This window comes from Pipra filicauda, unplaced genomic scaffold (genome assembly GCF_003945595.2).
Source record: "Pipra filicauda isolate LSUMZ 115617 unplaced genomic scaffold, ASM394559v2 scaffold32_size4067784_pilon, whole genome shotgun sequence".
NCBI classification, from domain to species: domain Eukaryota; kingdom Metazoa; phylum Chordata; class Aves; order Passeriformes; family Pipridae; genus Pipra; species Pipra filicauda.
In genome coordinates, this window is record NW_024104454.1 from 236183 (window position 1) to 255664 (window position 19482).

The window sequence follows — 19482 nt, forward strand, 5'->3', positions numbered from 1 at the left end:
TCCTGTTTTCAGTTTTGGGCCCCTCACTTCAAGAAAGACACTGAGGTGCTGGAGCGAGTCCAGAGAAGGGCCATGGAGCTGGTGAAGGGCCTGGAGCACAAGTCTTAGAAGGAGAGGCTGAGGGAACTGGAGTTGTTCAGCCTGGAGAAAAGGAGGGTCGGGGGGGACCTTATCGCTCTCTACAAGAGAAATGAAAGGAGGGTGTAGCCAGGTGGGGGTCGGTCTCTTCTCCCAGGTAACAAGTGACAGGACTGGAGAAAGTGGTCTCAGGTTGTGCTGAAGGAGGTTTAGATTGGATATTCGGAACAATTTCTTCACTGAAAAGGAGTGGTCAGGAATTACAACAGGCTGCCCAGGGAAGTGGTGGAATCATCATCGCCTAGAAGTGTTCAAAGAACGTGCGGATGTGGCACTTTGTGACACGGTTTAGTGGTGAACATGTTTGGTGGTGCTGGTTGACGGTTGGACTTGATCGCCTTAAAGACACACCGCCGGATCTTCGGCGGTGTTGGAGGCCTCACGGGCAGCTGCATGGAAGCTCAGAAAAGGCCAAGTCCCGCTAAGTGGAGGGGGCGGGCACCGACCCCGCACCTCCCGCACCCCAGGCGGGCGCTCTGGCACCGGAGCCACCTCCCCCATCCCGTGCCCGCGCGGCCCCCCGCGCGCCGTCCCCGCCGCCTTGTTGCCAGGCAGTTTGGCGCCCGCGCGCGCCCCGGGGGCGGGGCCCCGCGCACTGGCCAATGGCGGAGCACGGCGGGCGAAGCCGCGGGACGGGCCCCACCGCAGGCGCTCGCCCCTCCCACCGCGGCCTCCGAGCGCCGCGGGCCCGGATTGGGGCGAACGCGTTTATTTTTAAAAGGAACTGGCTTTTTCTATTGGTCGAGGAGGACATCAGTCAGGGTGACGTGACCTTGTTGCTAGGTCGGGAAGGAGGGAATCGAGGTGCGCCCGCCCCTTGCTTTGACTGGCCAACAGGGAGATGAGAGCCCGCCCCCGCCCGCATTCGAACCTGTTGCAACCGCGTAGCCGAGTGACTGACGTTCAGGAACAGCCAATGAGTGGCCGAGTTGAGCACGGCGTCCAATAGAAAGGCGCGGTCCGGGGAGGAGGGCGGTGCTAGGAGCGGTGATTGGCAGGCGGGGCGGAGGCAGAGGAGGGCTCGCCGGAGCCGCCATGTCCGCCATCTTGAAGCGTCGGTGATGGTGGCGAGCGGAGGTTTTCCCGCCTGAGCGGAGGCACCCGGGGCCTGTGGCGGGGGACGCGCTGCCGAGGTACGGCCGGGACGGCGGCGACATCTCCCCGCCGCCGCTTCCAGCGGGACGGCGCTCTGGTGGCGTCTCCTCCGGGGCGGCGCGGGCCTGGCGCCCGCTCAGCGCCGTGCGGGGGCTCCGGGCTCCGCTCGGGCGGCGCCGGGCCGGGGCCTGTGGGGGTCGCGGAGTCGGTCATACGCGGCCTCTCGCACACGCCCCGCGGGCCCGGAGCGGCCGGGGCGCGGCTGCGGGTGCTGGGCCTGGGCGCGGCGGGAGGCCCGGGCCGAGCCGGGGGAGCCCTGCCCGCCCCAGCACCTCTGCGCGAGGGCCTCCGCCGAGGGGGGGTTTGGTGGGACCTTTGAGTTCTAATTTTTTTTTTTTAACAGGGCAGTTTGTTTGAATTACAATTTTTTAAATAGCGTAGCAGTGTTTGGGTGAGCTTTAACTGCTGTTTAATGCGTTTGGCAAAATCTCACCGAGGACCTGCCAGTTTTTCTGGTTTTGTTTTGCCCTGGTTGCTAAGAACTTTCCAAAGTGTAAGAGGGAATTAGTGTTATAGTTTATCTAGCATCATATGACTCTGTCTTATATGACATAAATGCAATTGAGGCTAAAGATCATTTCTGTCAGCATAAACGGTGTTTAAGTCAGAACAGTGGGATACTTTGAATGGGTGTGTTGCTATTTTAAAAAAGTATTCTGAGTGGAAGAGTGGAGAAAACTTATGAGTAGGGGGTTAGCTTTAGGAAGGATTCCTCGTGAGATGTTGACAATTTAGAAATGAAAGATTGTGTGACTGCTAGTGATATTACTTAGGTTTAAAATCTTCTTGAGTGGATTGAGTCTAAATGTACTCTAACAGTGAAGTGTGTCTTTGTGTTGCACAAATACCTGTGTGATTTTTTTTTTTCTGGAAAGCTGAAAGATGGGAATTGTCCCTGTTTCAGTGTTCCAGATAGATTGCTGCAGTTATTTGAACTGCAATGTCTATTTTCAGTGCAATAGACATTCTGGTAAGAGTCTGATTACTTATCTCTGTGTTATTTATGTTTTCAGTAGTAAGGCATGGACTAACTGTGGCTTGCAAGACTATTACACAAATATTAAATAACACTACAGAATTACCTTTCAATGTGTAAATCGTTAATGAGACGTCATGCAAATGTGTTATCCAGTCTGCATATTTTCTTTTGTATCTTTAGGTACTTGTTGAAGTTCACTTAAATGATTTGTTTCCTCATCTGTGATATGATTTGAACATAGGTGACACTTATTTGCTTTCTGTGTGAAAAGCAGAATGCATATGCAGTATTGAATCCTGCACCTTCTGAGGTACTAAAGGAATTTGTTTTCTAATACTACTGGGAGACTGTTTTGACGAGAAGAACTGCTGATGAGGTCTGTTTACAGTGAACTTAAGGAAAACATTGAGTTAAGTGAAAGTTGAAGTTTAGAAATTCTGGAAAAGCAACCTGTTTAACAGGAATGCTTTTAAGTAGGATAGTGCATTACAGCTTCTTTACAAGCAAGTTAGATTTGTATGTAAACTGCTAAAAGTGCACCAGCTTTTGATTCTTTTAAATATAAATCAATTAGCTGTTATTCCCTCATGGAATTAAAGATACAGAGTAGTTTGTTTGTCTCTGCACGATACTGCCTGCAAACTGCTCACTTCAATTGACTTGCTAAAGTGACCAAAAGCGACTTTTTCCTTCAGAATGCTTTTGTGTTGCACTTAACTGAGATGATGCTCCAGCCTGTACACCACTCAGAGAATCAGATCATGTTCTGAGTAAAATTCAAGTGAATTAATAGAATGGAATCTGAATTTAGCAGTGTTAGAGCAGAAAATCACGTATGTAGTTTTAATACAAACAGATGTTTAGAGAGTGAACTCTATTGTTATGGCTCAACAGCTTTGCTTCTCTGCTCAACTTAAGCTTGATATGCATGTACTATGAAATGTTAGAGAGCTGGCTCAAAACCAGCCAGTATGGGATTGAAACAGTCAGAAGGGAGAAATGCTTTGAAGAACTGTCTGGTCCACTCTCTGTCCATTAGTGTCCTGTTTTGTCAAAGTGCTTAAAAAGCTTTGAAGTATTTACCTAACTCTGCAGGTAGTTCAGATTACTCTGTGTTACTATGTTGAAATAAGACATGGTTTTAGCTTCAGTGTTTCAGCGAACCTACACATCATCTTTGTAGGTAGGAGGCTTGTACACTCACTTCTCTCCGATAGCTGGGTTATTTTATGGCCTTTGGAAGTCATGGTGGAAACTATGGCTTTTCAGCTTGGGCAGAAGAGGTGCTGGTGTGAGCATAGTGGTTTGTTGTGGTAGTAAGGTAGGATGTCTTAAGCATATTGTCTGCCATCTAGATTTGTCTTCTGTAGTAGCACCTTCGTCTGTGATCCTTGAGGCTGCTGTGTGCTCTTCTGTCTCATGTGCCAGGCTTAGGAATTGCATGTAATCTCAAGTTAGTATCTTGCATCCAGATTCTAGAAAACCAGATGTCTGATGGGGTTATCCTAAAAACAAGATGTGGAGCCATTGTTTTTGGCAAAACTTTTCACAATAATAAAACAAGTAGGGGTAAATGAGAAATAATATCTTGCTTATGTTATCTTATTTTGTTATGTTAGAGGAAGAGAGCAAAAAACCTTCAGAAACTAATGATCCCATTTGATCCTGGTATTTTCAGGGTGGGAAGCAAGCCTGAAAGATCATGCAGAAAATACATAGAGAATATGAACATCACGTTGAAAGCACTGCATAGCATGCATAATTGTTTTTGTAGTGTGTCAGTGTGCCAGCATCTGTTTTAGAAACTATATGCTACTAAGCAACTAAAGTAAAATGTTTTTCTACTCTTGGATATTATATGTAGCTCTAGAGCTAGTTTGGGACATTTCTCAGGAAATGGGGTAGACTGAGTTGAGAGGATTGTGAAGATATTTGGTATAAGCTGTTATAACCTTGTCTGTTTATGGAATAGTTCTTCACACAATATTGGCAAAAAAATCTGTTAGTGTGAAATACAAGACTCTTCATGACCTTTGTTTATTTAGTAACTTTCATGAAGTGCCAAGAACCATGTCTGAAGTGGTATATGTGATTTGGAGTGGGTGAAAAAATTCTCAATTAACCCTTTGACTTTTCTGTCTTTATGCTGTTAGTCTATGTAGTCATCCCCTAATCCTGTTATGTGGATATATCTTTTCCTCTTAAACTGGAAATGCTCAATGACAAGCCTGTGTGATGTGTTGTGTGCCAGCAGTGGAAAAAAGTGCCAAAAGGACCTCAGTGTACAACTGTGTGGACTGGTGAAGCTGTAATACACTCTATTGGAGGGGTGGAATGTGTTGTAAGGTGTGTTGGCAAAACGGCTGAGTAGCTGTGAAATGCATAGTGAGGATTTGGTTAAAGATGTGAATGAAAGAAGGCAGAATTGAGTAAAAAATGTATGTATGCGCAAGTAGAAATTGCCCCATAGTGAGATTTGAGGGTTAAGTAGTGTCCTTGTAACATTCTTACTATTTCTTTTTGAATGAACACAGTCTTAAGTTGTGCATCTGCAAGGAGGTGGAGTACATGGCCTAGTGCTCTCTGTCCTGTGTCCACTGGGCCTTCTAGAGATTGAGCACTGGAAGACCATAGGCCACCTCTTGTCAGCTGTGCCAAAAGGTGCTTTTGTCCATGAAGAAAACTCTAAAGCCTTTTTATGATGACCAGACAGTTTCTGGGTGAGGCTTGAGAAATGGCCACATCGTTTCCAGTTTGGTGATGAGGCCTAGTTGGGATGGAGGATGGAAACTTCAAGGTTTTTTTTAGTGCAAAGTAGTTTCTGAGTTTATTATATATGTTCCAGAATATAGCTATTCCAGTGCTAAAAGCATTCAGATTGTTAGTTACTACAAGTGATTTCTAGGCCCTCTTATGCAGTGGGCAAGTTCCCTTCTTGAGTGACCATTGGCAGGATTTCTGACTGGGTCCTAATATATAAAATAAGATTTTTTTTGTACAAATTTAACTTCTGCTGTAGCTTTTTGGAGTGAATCCCATCATTTCCCACACTAGTAATAAGAAAGAAAGGTGCTTTCTGTAAATGTACATTATGCTGCTTTAGAAGAGCCAAACATAAGACCCTAGTCCTCAGTTGGGTGTTGCACATTTAAAGGCTTCAGGTAGTGCTGTAGGCAATGCCAGTACAGGTGTGATTGCATTTTTTCATTGTACTCTAACTGGTTTGAGCGTTTGCATTAGAGCAGAAAACAAGGGAGTAATAGACATTTCTAAAGGCTTGTCTTGCTACAAAATGATATTACTTCAGTGCTGCTGGCATTGTGAAAGGAGTATCAGCCACAGCCTCCACTGGGAGGGTTTTTGCATCTTTGTAGCAGAGTAGTTATACCCTCTATAAGAGAGTAGTCTCTTATAGAAATGGTAAAAATACAATGCTATTTGCTTTTCTGTGTAAGTATAGTGGAAACTAGGTGGGGAGGAGAGAAGGTGTTTTTGTTTGGCTGTGGTTTTTGTTTGTTTGTTTGTTTGTAGTTTTTTTTTTTTTATTACTAATAGTTACATAAGGGCTAAAATCATAGGTAAGGTCTTGGTGGAAAAAACTCTTTCCTTCTGTGATATGCAGAAGTAGGGCTCTCCATATTCTGTTCTTACTTAGCATGTGCTTACTACTTTGACCAGTCTCCAATCTAAAGAGCTCAGCTGGAAGTTTTAGGTCTGGCTTGAACTGGAGTAATTCATGCTATTTTTTCTGTTACTGTCTTGATGGACTTGCCGGATATCCAAGTAACTCTGGGAGCTAACTCTTTTAGAAAATAATAGGTACTTGGTTACATTTGAGTAGTTTAGCTGCTGCTACCAAACATCTCGGAAAAGGATGGAGAGTTTAGAGACAGCTAAAACAAAGTTGTGGTGGTGGCAGGATGTTGTAACCGTCTCCTGTCTATAGGAAACCAACATCCATTGTGTGTGGATATTGGTCAGCACAGTCCAGGTGGAAGTGCACTTAGAAGTTGCAACAGCGTAGGGGTTTCCTTCCCATCATCCATGTTTGTCTTTCTCCTGTTCTTTCTGGTGGTTATGAAGGAGGAGTTTGTCACTGCTCATGGCAACTCTGAGGGGTAATGGCATTTAGGTGTTCTTTCCTGTCTGTGAAGGACAGCTGTAGAAGTTACAGTGAGCTACCTATGAAGTAGTCAGTTCTTCCTCTTGGCTGTGACAACCAAACATTCATCAAAAGATCCTTCTCTGTGTGTACTTGATGCTGATGATGGGCTCTTCATTACAGCTTAAAACCAAATTTAAATAGCAAAAAGTTGTTCACTGAATAATGTTTAGATGAAATTTGTTTGATAAAGGAAATGGTAAAGGTAACATTAATGAGAGGTGTGCATTTCGTAATGGTCAACATAAAAAACTAAAAGTGTCTTCTCATGCTGCTTGCCTGTACTTTAAGGGCTAAGGCTCTCTTCTGGAGTCACTTATAACACAAAAGCTTTTATAAATTTTTCTGATGTGTGATTGGGGACTGAAATTGCCATTTTGCTCTTTCTCAATCCATTAATCTTTAATTGCTCAGTAGTTGTGCCAGGTGCAGTTGTCTTAATATGATTTCAGTCACAGATTGGCACATACTTTTTTTTCCTGTGGCTGTCTGTTCCATTATGCTCTCCTGCTGTACTTAAGTATTGTTTATTTTGAGAACAAAACTCAAAGAACTTTGACGTAGCAGAACTGAGTACCAGCCACACCTGGCTTGGATGCTCTGCTTCAAAATTGCAAGTTTATAATTTGAAAAAATGTGAGTTAAAAATATAAATTAATTCCTAATGATCTGGCTACTGAATAGGGAGTTTAGTTGCGCAGATTGGAATTATAGAGATAAGATATTGAAGGCAAGCAAGAATAATTTTGAATCTCTTACGTATGAGGGTGTCTGTGAAAAAAGACTCAAAGTCTGGAAAACCCATAGGTTTATTTATTTATTTATTTATCTTAATATAGGAAACACCCTCAGGTGTTTTTTGTTATAGGAAACATGCTGCTTTTTAGGGCATAACACAGAGCAGTGATGTTAATACTTGTACAATAGTTGTTTTTCTTTGAAATACACTGGTCCTGTCTTCCCCTCCTCTGGACTCCAGAATTCTGAATTAAACTGAAGTTTAATTTGCAGTCCTAGCCACAAGGCTGGAGATCAGAATGCAGTGGGGTTGCTTTGTTTCTCCCATGTTGAAGTTGTAGCCCCATGCAGCCAAGAATAAAGTTATTTATAGATGTAATAGAAAATTTATATCTATGGTACTGATCTCATTCTCATGAGAAAGCGAGATTATAGGTTATCTAAATGTCTATTTTTTAAAAAACTTATTGGAAGTAGTGAAGGTTGAGTATGAAGATTAAGGTATTTTCTGGAAATGTGAATTGGTAACTATGGTGTTATATAGTGGAATTACTAAGCAGCAGAATGCAAGTAAAAATGGTAGATGTGTTTTACTGTTAAGTAGGTTTTTGCAGATAAAAAAGTGATCTCAATTTTATTGTAGGAAAAACTGCAAGCAATAGCCAGAGAATCCATCCCCCCAAAACTTAAAGCAAACTGACAGTTGTAAATAAAGAAAGTTAGAGAGGGGATAAAATCTTTTTTTTTTTTTTTTTTAATTGCTACTAAACCACCTATCAAATCTTGTCTTAGACTTTCAAGTATTTCAAACTAAGTTAATTTCTGTACCACTTGCCACAGTAGTGACTTGACTTTTTGGAATGGTAATAAGATTGTCTTGACGAAAGTCTATATGGAACCCTAAATGTTAGTTAAAAGAATAGAAGACTTAAGTTCAGGTCTTAAATAAATTGATTTCTAAGTTTTTCAGCTCAGCAGGCTATTCCTCTTTAGGCCTCTATCATGTAATGCTGTTGTAAATGCTATTTTAAGTTCTGAGCCAGCATTTTAAATGGCTTAGTTTCTTTGAAACTTCATTCTTTAAATCCCTTGAGTAGGCATAGGGCACAGAAGTATCACGGTAGTTTTCTGTAACTATAATCTGTCAGTACAGTTTTGAGCCTTGCCTTTGGATTAGTTTTAACCTTGTGTGTTCAGTATTTCTTAGGTAATAAAGTAACACTTGTTGAGAGTTGAGACTTCTTGCAGCAGGAGAAAACTGTTGGCAGGTATATTGGTAGTTAAGAGAAGGAACTTGTAGGAAGGAATGGATGCTAAAAGTATTGTGGTAAATTACTGTGTGGTAACCCTCTCTTGGAAGGGCAGGAAGGAAATGATAGAGGAAACAGGCAGTCAGAATAAGTCATTCCAAAACAACATTGTTTCCCTTAACTATGGCATATTGCTTGAATGACTTTTTTAACTCTATTTACAAGTACATGCTAGTGCACTTATACTGCACAGCTGATGATCACCTCAGTGTAAAAATTTAGAATTAAGTAAACTCCCTTTGGAAACGGTATTATTAAGAAATGTTGCTAAATCTCTGAGATAGACTTCTCACTTGCAACCGTGATAGAATTTTGAAAGGCCCTCAAATAAATGTACTCCTCTTATGCTCCAGAGAGAGGCATTGAAGTAGAATTTAAAAAAGATTATTTTGAGGATCATAGAGAAAACAATAGGTTTGGCATTTTTTTATGAAACTTCAGGGGTTTTTTCTTAAAGTAGGGTTAGTGTTACGCTTGAAAGAAGGTGGCTTATTCTGTTAGGCAATCTTAATTTTTCTAGTATTGTCCATCAAAATAGAAGATTTGCATGGTGAAGGGAAAAGTCTGTTTAATTGAGACACCAGAGGCATCTGTGCCTGAAAAATGTGGTGTAATTGCTGTGTGTGTGGTTCTAAAAGCACAGCATGGCAAAACTCGGATTACTGGAGTGATTTGCTCCAAAATGTAAATTCCCCGGGGGCTTGGGAAGTGGGAAAGAAAGGCAGTATTAACTTAATAGCCCCTTCAGACTTATGTGCAAAAAACCTTCCTGGTGATGTTTCATTATTTTGCTGGGTTTCTAATTTCTTTCCTAGAACATATTTTTGCATATACGTAAATAAAAATCATAAGCATTCATTAAACTTGCGTAGATGAGACTTGGAGAACTCTTCTCATTCAAAGCAGTATTTCTTAGTTTTGTAAGCTGAGTCTCTCAGGAAAGTAAAGCTAGTCATGCTTTTTTAGTGCTTGTTGTTTAAATAACATTGGGCAGGGTACTTTGTAGCATTTTGTATTACAAAAAAAAGGTGGTAAAATGTGTGTGGAGGATATTGAATCACTATTCAGTTGTCTTAGTCTTTGAGTGATACATTAACCCAACTGCTTGGCATCAAGTACTTAATTGATATTTCGTATGTATTAAAATATTTTTCTTTTCTAAGTACTTACCTTCATCCTCGGAATATCTGCAGCGGTGGGGAAACTGTTGTATAGACTGTTGTTCCTGAATATACGGAGTATATTCTAGGAAGAAAAGTAGTGTGTTCTTACTTGGTTAAAGGCTCAGCTGAAGCCATAACATTAGCAGTAAATTAGGGCAAATTCCATGTGGCATAAAAGCATTTTTCTAAATGCAGATCCCAAAATCTAGATAAGTGAGTATGCTAAAGTAGCATCACTTCCCTTGAATCCTAGTGCTGCTACTGTATTTTATTTCTCTTGCTTGATATTGGAATAACTTTTCTACTTTTTTCCTGGGGATTGTATTGATAAACATGAAAATAAAGGGATTGTAGAAAAATGTATTGATGGGGCTTAAGCTCTTTGATAAGTTAATAACCTTTGCCCAAGAGTACATCAAAACAAAACATTTATTTTAACTTGCTTAAATTAAAGTTTAAAAGAGGTAATATCTTTAGCTTTTCTTTTCATAGTGTTGGACCTGTACACTCTTCAGAGTGTTAGGGATTCCAACTTCCAGTTTGAAAAGCAAAGCATGTTTATGATACTGTCATTAGGGGAGTATTAGCCTCTGTATGCATCTAGGGTGGGTTGATTAGTTCTGTCAGTCTTTGCAGGATATGGTAGCACAGAAATCACGGGTAATATTACATTTAATGACTCATTTCTAAATATCCTAATTAAAAGAACTTGAGAACTTGCAGCTGCCAGAAGTTATTTCAATGGTTCTATAAACCTTAGTATGAGGGAAATCGGGAAGATAGTCTTGTCCACAGCCTCTAACTAGTGCAGTTCATGTATTGCAGTTCATGTAACCTGAAATGAAAGTGCAGGTTACCTGAACAACAGGTCCTAGAAACCTTTAATGAAAGTGAAGAGTCAAGCAAGAAGTTAAGAACTGCTTGTTTTAATTTTGAAGTTGCTGTTTTAATGCAAGAGTCCACTCCGGTTCTGGCAGCAGCTATAGCTCGCCATACGAGTGGAGTGTCAGGAGGCAGGACATTGATAGGGTCCACTTCTGAACTGCAAACGATCTTAAGTATTCTTTTTAACAAGACTGAGATTTTGTGTGAAAAAAAGAAAGCTAATAACAGACATGAATGCACTGTCTATACAGAAAGAACACTCGTGTCCTGGTTAGAAATTGCTGAGGTAGCGTTTTTCTACCTCTATGTATTTTTCATGTGCCTCAGAATTTGATTTGCCTCCAATTTTCAAAGTCTAATCCACAAGGGGAAAGGGAAGATGAACTTGGAAAAAAAAATCCAAATTCATATTCTCTTTGAACTAATACTAGTGAACAAAATAGAATAAATGCTTATAAAGGAACCTCTGGTAAAATTCAGGCATCTAAACTTAGGGCTGTGTCTTTAAGTTACAGTAACTGTTACTTAAATGTTCAAACAAAAAAGTTAAAGTTTATTGCTGAAGCAGTCAGTCAGTATTACTGTTTTTTTTTTAATATTTCCAGAGTAGTAGTACAGAAATTCAGGATTTGTTTACCCTTGCAAGTTATCAGGTGGTTGAGACAATAGTAGAACTGGTGTTGAATTGTCCAAATTCAACCTTACACATGTCATTTATTGTGTTCAGGGGAACTTTTACTCTGCAGTCCTTGAGCAGGCTTGAGATCATACAATTTGAGGCAAAGATGGAAGAATCAGATCCTGACTGCCCTGGTATGTTCCCTCTTCTTTGGCTGCACTGGCCCTGGTGATTGACAGACCCTTTGAGCTGTTTCAGCCTGTGGATGTGGCACAAAAACTTTTTTCCTTCTTCCTCCACCAGCTGCATTTGTCACTTCTGAAGTAGGTTTTTCACTTGGAAATGTCTTGGCAGAAGTTTCATCAGTGTTGGGGAGCCAACAGAGGGAGACTGCACAGCAAGGGGTAGAGCAGAGCTGCTTTGCATAGCCAGTTTAGCTTCCTAAAGCACTCCTGTGAGAGACTGTGAGGAATTTCAATCCTCATCCTCATTCTGAGTGGGGATGGTGACATTTCAGCATACAAATGTGTCCTCTGAGCAAGGTGTTTGGAACTGATAGCCAAAGCAGTCAAAGTTTGAGTCTTAGCCTGAGATGCTTCTTGGTGTTTAAAAATTGCCTTGGTTATAATGCAGATTTTTCTATAAACTTCATTAGTTCACAAACTATAATTCTAGGCTGGGTCACATGCACTGATTTCTCACCCTTCAGCTGCCTCCACCCTATAAATTCATGGTTGTGGACAACACTTTCAGGCCAAGTTTCTTTGAGGACCATCTGTTCAAGGGGTTGCTTAACTAAAAGTTTTTGGGAAGAGATGTCCCTGATTAATGTCTGTAGTAAGCCTTAAGATGTGAGTGTTCTAAGGAGTGCATGTTACTCTGATTTTTCTCACCAAACATTTGGAGAGGTGTGGTAAGGAACAATGCTGAGTCTTAAATTCATGTTTCTCTGTGCTCTGCCTAAATTTAGCTTTAAACAGTTTTGTACTGCTAGACTGTAACTTCACTGGGGGATCTTTCTGGGCCAGTAAGGCAGTGGAAGAACGGAAATAAATCTACTATTTTGTACTTGAGCGTAGTGTTATATATAATTACTTGCTCTTGTTCTGGCCTAAAGAGGTGATAGAACTAAACCACACTGTGTCCTCTGCTTCCCATTATTAATTGCAGTCCAGATGCTTTTACTGTTCTGGAAGAGATGCCGGTGTTCTGCTAGTGGTTTTGTCAAGCTTATATAACAACTTTATTTTAGATATAGTAGGTTATATAAGTTACTGTTTTGAATGCATGCAGTGTATTACTGTAAGAGCAGCATTATTCAGTAGCTTGCAGTTCTTGCAGTTTTTTACCAGGATGCAGAAATACTGCATTTTTTTTCTATAAGCAGAGACAACTGTCTAGTTTCAGTGTTTGGGCCAGTAGAGATGTGTGGGAATGGTTTTAGAAGTAGACATGGCCCAGTTCATGTGGCATTAATAACATTTGTTTAGTTCTGTTTATGGCAGCTGGTCACATAGTGGTTAACTTCTCTGTCTAAAAGAGTGTAAATAAAGTTTTTTAGGTAATACTTAAAACAGACTTTACCATGCTGTTGCATTTTGTGTGAAGATGGATCCTACCTTGGGTAGCTGTGCTGTGCTTTATTTTTTAGGTATGTGAGATAAATGCGAGCATGGATGTGTTCCTAGTTGTAATGATGGGTCTTCATAGTATTCTGTTTGATTGTAATATGTATATGTGACAATACTTCCCTCCTGCCTTTGCATATTACCTTCAGGTCTAAATTTTTGATACCTCCATTATGATACCTTCACCACTTCTCTGTGACAGAGCCACGTTAATGTGGCTGAATTATTGCTGAATGTAAGCCATTCCTGGATATAGGAAGGTCAGATTTAAATAGACTTGAACCTCATCCAGTCAGATGATTGTTTTCTTATTATTTTAAGGAAAAAATTGCTGCATGGCTTTTTTGTTAGTGTTTTTGTTTGTTTTGTTTTGTTGTTCCCCTTTATCCATAATGAAACACCTAATCCTGCAGATAGGAGCAGTTTGAGCCAATAAACCATCTCTACCACTAAGTGGAAGTCATTCTTTAAACCAACCTCTCTATTCCTGCAGATTCTGAGGCAGACTGTAAAAGTCCTGATTGACCAGAGCAGGCTTCTAGTGGAGCACCCTTCACAGAGTATGCTATAATATGTTCACTGCAAGTATCTTGTTAATTTTGATTATACTAGTGTTTCTATTTTACTATGTAATCCTACTGTATTGAATTCAGAAGTCAGCTGTTTTGGTGCTAAACAATGGTATTTAGACACTGAAGTTTTCAAGCAGAAAGCAGAGTAGAGAAATAACAGAAAGACATCCTTGTAAGGGGAATAATAAAAGTGGTTTTCATTTGGATAGTTCAAACAATAGAAGTCTGTGGATAGTGTCTTAAGAATGTGTAAACTCTTCTGAAAGTGCATTAAGCTAAATGGGCTTCTTTCTTTGTTTCTGTATGACATAACTGAGGAAGTAATGTTCTCTCCATTTTTGGAGCTCTGCTTCTGAACATAAGTACACACTTAAAATGCAGAAATAATGACCTAGGATACTTCAGTAAAGCGAACTTAGTCCAGGTAGCTGGTTTCCTTTTTCTGCTTTACTTAATCACTTGACTCACAAGGGGTTGGCAGGTCTATCAGACCTGCAGACCTGAAGGTCTACAGATGAAGAATGTGTGTGACCTTTGAAAGAATTATGGCCAGTGTGTAACATTAAATTTCATGTGTATGTTAGTTACTAAAATAGCCTGAGAAATTATATTTAAGGTCTTTTCTGACCCAAACTGTTCTTTGATTCTGTGATCTTTAGATTGATAGGGGCCATCTCTTAAATCATCTGCAAAGATCAAAAACCAGCTTTGAAAGCACAACTCCTTATCTTTAACATGGAAGGTGTAAAGTTAAATCATTCTTCTCTTTGGCAGGATACTTGAAATGCTTTTGATTTTTTTTTTTTTTTTTTTTTGCTGAAGATGAGTTTGTGACAAACTGTGATAGAAATGCTTCTCAGCCAAATACTGGGTAGTCACTGACCTAATAAACATTCTACTAATTCTGCTACCCTTCTTAGTTGCTAGTATTTATACTTTATTTTCTTAAAGGGTGACTGAATGTCTGGTTTTGCTGAACAGGTTGTTCCTTTGGAAGCCTATATGTGGTCTGTATTGTTTTTTTTCAAGTTAGCCTGTTTTCAAATTGAAAGTGGCTGAATTCTTTGTAGACTTATGCTGACATAACTGGCGTTCTTAATGCGTGTTAGTTTATTTCTGTGCAGGCTTGTGGATAAATCAGATGTTAATATAAGAGAATAGTTATGAGGATAGGAAAAAACTAACTGCAGAAAGCTCTGGCAATGGGTATTTTAGATCTTCTAGATCTGAAGATGTCACGTTATGGGAAATTGCTAATAGTTTATAAAAAAGTCTGGATTTGTGTTAGATTTCAGTCAAGGGCAGATTTATAAAGGCAGTTTCATTTCAGTGAGGCAGTGAAGTTTCTTGGAAGGGAATGTTTAAAGTTGGTTTAAAAGTAAGTCTTTCAGATGACAAGCTGCTTTTGAATTTGTTTTCAGTGTATGCTCTACTGAACTGACACTTCTTCCTAGCAAGTTGTTTCCTTCCTCTGTTTATGTGTTGTACTTGGTGCAAAACAATCCTTAGTATTCATTCATGCAGTTGTCAAACTATTGAATAGAACGTGTTAACAGTATTAAATTATAAAATTTTTTTTTGTCGTTATAGGAAGAAATCTGCTTCATCTAATTCAATGCTAATTCAGTCCTGCTAATCTGCTAATACTGTAGATTGAAAGATTTTTTTGCTGTTGCCAGGATACCCTGTAATGGGCAAGGAGCCTGAGAGAATACAAAACGTTCTGATTTTTTAACTTTTAAAAACTTTTGTGTTTAACAGGTAAGAAACTATTAAACTTCACCTACAGCAATAGATCTATAAGGCTTTACCCTTAAGCGTACAGAAACCACTTAAATTTCAAGTTTTTCATGTCCCTGGTGTCCACTGAAGTCTTACCTGATTTCTGTAGGCTCACATTTACCACCTTCTAAGCTGCAGTTCCTTCTGCAGTTCAGGCTTTGTGGCCATTCCTTACCTTTTCTTGCAACTTTTTTCAGACTACTTCCTAGCTGCCTGGTTCTTTGTGTTTTAACCCACCCTGCTGTTGCACTATCTTCTTTCTCCACCCTGCTTTGGCTTACTATGACAATCAGGGGTTGGCTAGACACACTGTTGTGGATATTCTGTTTGTTTTACAGTGTTTTGCTTTTGTGCCAGGAAGTATATCTGCTACCCAGCCTTCTTTGGAAGACTCTCAAAGCAAATGTGTTCATGAACTGACATATATTAGGTATGAGTGATGTTTAGCACTATAGGTTATTATATTGAAGTACAGTAATACTGTCTTCTGCAATTGAATTTTTTGTACTGAACTGCATGTTTCAGTGGAAAAGTATCTTCCGGGTTAGCTGGGCATTGTTTAGCTTGCTTTTTATATTATTATGGAACTGTGTGCTTTTCTTGGTGCACAGATATCTTCGTTGCCATTTTGAAGCTAACTGGGAGAATTCAGAAAAGGAAAAATCTAACTGAATTCAGTGACCGATGAATATTTTAAATGTGCAATTGTTTGGCAGTTGGTGTGGAATTACTAGAAAATGATTCATCTTCTCTACTAATTTGTAGTTAATGCAGATAATTAAGATTTGTATTTATTAACACTTATTAACCTTTGGTTTGAGGTAGTGTAAGAATTGACAAGGATATACTTGTTGCTTGGTATAAAATTACTCTTGCAATTTCACTGCAGACTGTAGATTTCAGCTGATTTTTGTACTTCTGAACAGTTACAACCTCTTGAATTTTGGGGGATTGGTGTCTTTAAGTAAATGTTAGTTTGGACTTACATACTTCAACATGTCAAAGCTATTGATTATGGGGCTGTTTGGTCATAACAGGGGGATGTGTGTGTATGCACATGATGTGTATGTATATATAACAAAAAGTCACAGGATTACAGAATAGTTAGGATTGGAAGGGACCTCTGGAGATCATCTAGTCTACCCCCTTTGCCAAGGCAAGGTCACTTAGAGTAGGTGACGTAGAAACTGTTCAGGTGGGTCTTGAATGTTTCCAGAGAGGAAGACTCCATGACCTCCCTGGCAGCCTGTTCCAGTGCTCTGCCAGCTCAATGTAACAAAGTTCTTCCTCACGTTGAGGTGCAACTTCTTGCATTTTAGTTTATGACTGTTATGCCTTGTTCAGTCACTGGACACCACTGGAAAGAGTGGCACCATCCTCTTGGCACCTGACTTTGAGACATTTCTGTATTGATGAGATCTCCTTTCAGTCTTTTCTTCTCCAGAGTAAACAGGCCCTGCTCCCGCAGTCTTTCCTCATAAGAGAGATTATCCAGACCCTTCATCATCTTTGTGAACCTCTATTGAACCTTCTCTGGTATCTCCTTGTCTGTCTTGAACTGTGGAGACCAGAACTGGACACAGCACTCCAGATATGGCCTCTCTAGGACTGAGTAGCAGGGCAGAATCACCTCCCTCGACCTGCTGGCCACACTCCTCCCGATGCACCTCCTGGCCACAAGGGCACACTGCTGGCTTGTGGTCAACTTGTCATCCACAAATGTGTATTTATTGTTCTTACGTAGGTAGAAGTGCAGCTAGTGTGCATAAATGTGGAAGAGGGTTAGGTGGATTTAGGGCCCCTTTTTTGTGGGATTGCTCCCCTGTTCCCTGCTGCTGCTGCCCCTTGGGCACAGAGGTTGCCCTCTACCTCCCCTGATGTGCCTGAGTTCCAGCCTGCTCTTATCCCGTGTCTGGGGTCCCTTGGATGAGATAGTGGCAGCAGTTTTGTAGGAGGATCGGGGGTCCTTGATAACCTCCTGTTGAGCAGTCCCCTGTGCCCAACAGGCTGAGAGGGGGTGAAGCATCCAGAAATCCCACAGTGAAGCGAGAGGTGCAGCCAGCCTGCAGGAGATCTCCTAGCCTTCCATGAAAGAATTGTTTGTTTGTTTTGTTTCCCTTTTGGTATCTCTTCTAGTTTGCTATGCCCTTGGACTAGGAATTGCGTGGTATTAGAAATATGTATTAAATTGTTGAGGTAGAAGTGTTTGTATTTTCTGTTCTATTTAATTCCTAATAATTTCAAACCATTTCTTGTCTCCTTTCTCCACAAAGTTTCTTTGAAACTTCACTAGCTTATAATAATATAAGTAATGGAGTATTTCTCAAAATTTAATTTCTTCTGTGTCCCACATTGGTGACATGAACAAGCTGTTCTGACACCAAAGAAACAACTATGTCTTATTTTACATTCACTTGAGACTTGTATTCTAAGTCAAATTGATCTTACATTTTGTTTAAGAATTATAGCGACTGTAGCATGAAAATTCTCCTGTGTAATTGCCTTTATTCTTTTGTAATTGCTGGGTGTAATGTAAAGTCCTGTAACTAAATCTATGGACTTTGAACAACAACTTATATCTTTCTAGCTAATAACACTCAATAAACCTCACTTCTTCAATTGAAAATAAATGTATTTCAGATAGGTTATTGGGTAAGTATAGACTGTTGTATTATTTGAAATATTTAGAAATAAAACTAAGGAATAGTTAAGAGCAGAGTCTTCACACTACTTAAAAACCATACTATTTTGGTGGGATAAATTAGATAAAGAATTCCTTATTTTTCCTTTGAACTCAATGCAGAAGAAGCAGTGTTGCTATATAGGAAAGATTTTCTTGCATTCATAAAGTGGAAAAGTGGGAAATTCAATTACAGCACAACTGTCTTGCTATAAATTACTATTACTTTATGGAAAAAAATTGTTTTGGTCCAGATCTTTAAGCTAGAATGTGTTTAAAGGTCTTAGAAGATAAATTCTTATGCTTTTATCATGAAAAAATGTTGGTAAATTATCTTCACCATGACTTTGTCCTTCCTCAAACCTACCTACTTACTTGATTTTTAAGGAGGCAAGGGCTTGTTTGCATTGGAAATGCTTTTATCATTAAGAAATGCAAGACTGTCCTAAAACCTGTGATGGTTTTAAGGATCAAGGATTGCTTTGGTGGTTGTTCTTGCATCCAACAACTAGGTTGTCTTTTGATAATTGCTACACGGGATTTGTAAAAACCTGTTTTGGTGAAGTAGGCTACATCACTTAAGGTGTATTTCAGTCATGGAAAGGTTTGTTTCTGCAAAAGTAACTGATTTCCCCCCCCTCCATCTGTGCGCTTGAACCCTTCAGTAAGAAAATATGGTGGTACACAAAGAAAAATGACAGGTTCTGAGTTTGGGTTTTTTATAATACAATTCTTGTTACAACTCTACAGGTAGTATTTCTCAATATTACAATATCTCAATATTACAAAATTTTCAGCTTGACACTGGTACACTCAAAGCTTCTCTTGCTTGAAAAATGAAACTGGGTATTGCAGTAAAATCTGTGAGGATCCTACCAGCAGATCTGTGTATATGCCTTTAACGTATATATAGTTGTCAGGTAAAACAGCCTTCAGCTGGCTACTGAGGTCCTCCTAGTTTTCCTTCTGAACTGGTCTAGATGCCCATGTCTGCTTGCAGCTACCAATGTGGAATTATGAGGTACCAAGTTAGAAGTAACTCACTGTAACACGTTTCTCATGTTTGTTTAACCTAAATATGATGCTTAAGAGTTTAACTCATCTGAGCAGCTTTCTTTAGTTTTCTTATTTACTGAAAAGACTTCTGGATGCCTTAAAGACTTGTTAGTCTGTTTTGTAAAAGATTTAGTATAGGAGACATCCAAAATTAAACCATATGCTTTTCTGACTAAATGTGGAATTCACATCTTAGTCTGGTAGCTTGAAAACATAAATGTCTATATTCTGGAAGGTGTTTAACAGCTATTATCACTTGAAGCTACAGAGAAACTTACTGATAAAATTGTTACCAACTGTTTCTGGTGGAGATGCCATTTAAGCACTTCACCTCTAGAAAGAACCACTGACTAGTTACTGTTAAAAATACACAGGGTGTTATTTATTCCCTTGTAGTGGGCAGAAGACTTCGATTCAATTTTTGGTCTGAAAAGATTTTTTCTAAGCTTTATTTCTTCCCTTTAGCAAATAATACAAGTGAGAATTTCAGTTACCTGTATCTCAGCAGTTGACAGGCTTTCTTTGCTTTGTTGAACTACTTTTTTCCTTTCAGATATAAGTCAAGTGTTTACTCATGGAATGTTATTCAGCATTCATTCAGAGAAGAATTTGTTT

The 19482-nt window shown here is 39.8% G+C and overlaps 1 protein-coding gene across 4 annotated transcripts in view; it reads left to right on the top strand.

Moving 5' to 3' along the window:
• The first annotated feature begins 946 nt into the window (after window positions 1–946).
• The window catches only part of PPP6R3 (protein phosphatase 6 regulatory subunit 3), a 53630-nt gene continuing 35094 nt past the window's right edge, over window positions 947–19482 (top strand). For 2 of the 4 annotated variants that reach the window (XM_027732612.2, XM_027732614.2), the window contains exon 1: window positions 948–1271. The gene's annotated coding sequence lies outside the window, so the exon portion shown is untranslated. Of the gene's footprint in view, window positions 1272–14939; window positions 15111–15540; window positions 15562–19482 lie in introns of those variants that run through there. The other 2 variants (XM_027732613.2, XM_039383902.1) reach the window with 2 other exon arrangements.